This window comes from Eurosta solidaginis, chromosome X (assembly GCF_040869045.1).
Source record: "Eurosta solidaginis isolate ZX-2024a chromosome X, ASM4086904v1, whole genome shotgun sequence".
NCBI classification, from domain to species: Eukaryota; Metazoa; Arthropoda; class Insecta; order Diptera; family Tephritidae; genus Eurosta; species Eurosta solidaginis.
Genome location: NC_090324.1, coordinates 189590638 through 189593014, shown reverse-complemented (window position 1 = coordinate 189593014; position 2377 = coordinate 189590638). Strand labels below are relative to the sequence as shown.

Below are 2377 nucleotides of genomic sequence, written 5' to 3'. Positions count from 1 at the left end.
GCCAAGTAGCAGTAATATCATGCTAAGCGGTGCTGATAATGCTGATATAAAAAAGAGACCATATTGGAACGTTTAAATAAACGTAACAAAGAACGTCAAAACCGGGCTATATGTTAAACTACAGCAACGTAATAAAGAGAATGTACAATTGGGGGGCGCCGATTATTTTGCATTTACATTCGCTGAACGGGTGCGTGCAATAGAGGAACAGTTGCAGGGAATAATTGAAGGTGCAGATGCTGCTGCTACAAAACTATCAGCTCCTATCGCCAACACTAATAACCCTGATTCGACATGCCTCTTCGCTGATATATAACCAATACCAAGCAAACAATATTCTGTTGGACGACGTGCTTCTGATACAGTTTTGCGCAGGTTCTATTTCATGAAACGCCAGTTTGGTATCATAAACGCTGTTGGTATGCTATCTTCAAAATTAATAACGTTTGACGCACTGTTTGTATAATGCTACCCAAACTACCCATTGTTGTACCAATCCACTTAAATTCTGATGCGGTAGTCACTGAAAATTTGTGTGATAAATGTCGACGTTTATCGCGCTGTTCGTTGCGTTGTGGCTTATTCAACGCAATTGGATTTGATGGATATTGATTTATGTAATTTTCAAAACCATGTTCTATAACCAATTTAAGATGTGAAAATTCCTTTGTGTTCCGACTTGTTTTTAGGCGTGTCATTTTGTTGTCTCCACCGCCGCCGCTGATGGGATTTGCACTTATATCAACATCTTCATCATTCGTGCCACGCCTTAATGCCCACGTTTGCTTCTTTTCTTCGTCCATATATGACAGTCTTTGATATTTGTTATGCTCTTCTTTTATGGATTCTGTTAATGTCATCTGTCGTACAATCTCATCTTTCCGCTCAGTAATTTGATTATAGAGTGCAGCTTCTAAGTCATCCTTATCGAGTATGCCCAATAGTAGTTCTAGTTTTGATTCTGTACTATAATCCCAAATTTTGTCATCATATGCAGGTTGGCCTTCAACGAATGTTCTACGTGCTATGAACCAAAGTTTACGCCCATGTCGATCCGAGACAAGTATCATTCCTTATGGGTACGCCTTGTTCCTCTTGTGGCAATACACAATCCACAACACCACTAACTTTATGCGATTTACATGAATTACACTACCAATCGTCAGTTGGTATATCATGCAATGGTGGATCGACACATTCGAGATGGTAAACAGCAGGGCATGTTGCGCCGCATAATAGATCGCCTAATCTAGACATCTACGACGATGATCATCGTAATGAATTGGACCCTCTTGTAACATTACGTCTCGTATAGCATTGCTTGTAAAATTGATTGGTTAAAAATTGTAAAACTATAGTACGATCGTTAACACACGTAAATGGATAATCGCCAGCAGCACATAAAATATTATATACTTCGCGACTAAAAATTATATCGCTCTCTACATAGCTACGTAATACCTCCGGCCATGTGATGCCATTAATTAGATAGGAAACTTATATTCACCGTATCTTTTGGATCGAGTGGTCCAAAGGTGAGTTCCCTGAAGGAACAAAGTGAGTTCCCTGAAGATTTTCTTCACGTAAAAATGCCTTCACTAACATAAAATGTACGTCTGCAATTGGTGCACTTTGTTCGTCACTTGTCAATGCAGCGCAAAAATCCTCAAAACGAAATGGTGATAAGCGTATTAAATGACGAAAACGTCGTAATACTGCATATACGCTCAATGCCTTGATTATTAAGTCATGTTTCATTAATAAATCGGCAGAAGATTCCGGCAATACCAATGGCTCATATTCACGATCTGGTAGCCAAATGGGGTCTAGACTTGGTGGCCGCGCTTCGAAATTGGAGTCGAATCTACTGCGCTCGGAGGACGACATATGAGTATCTACCAGTGCTATCAGAATACAAGCACCCCGATGTGGTCGGAATTACTTTACTCAAGGACTAGTGCTGAGGTAAGTAGGTAGTAATGATAGCTAAAATCACCTTAATTTCAAAAGCAGTTAATTTAACAGGTGGAACAACGTTGACAAAACAACTACCTCAAATGCTACTACAGCCAAACCACAGGAACGTGCAGAACCTGCGCACCACATGACGGAGATTGATACGCCAAACGGATTTAAAGGTATGATGGTAAACTATATTACGTTAAGGTAATAAAATATTAGCAGCCCAATTCCATTCTCCCCTTCCTCGTATTCTAAATAGAAATTCCTTGTGAGTTTTCTTTCACGTCTCCCTTTCCTCCTATTCTGAACAATGTTCGAAAAGGAGGAAACCAGTTATGGGAGAAGAGTAGGTATTATGACTGTGAGGGAGAGGGATATTTCCTTGCCATCATAGGAGTTTTTCCACTAGTTAAAG

At 39.8% G+C, this 2377-nt stretch overlaps 1 pseudogene; it reads right to left on the bottom strand.

The window, feature by feature from the left end:
- Positions 1-378: 378 nt before the first annotated feature.
- LOC137235337 (nucleosome-remodeling factor subunit NURF301-like) lies at positions 379-1887 on the bottom strand (annotated as a pseudogene).
- Between the last annotated feature and the right edge of the window lie 490 nt (positions 1888-2377).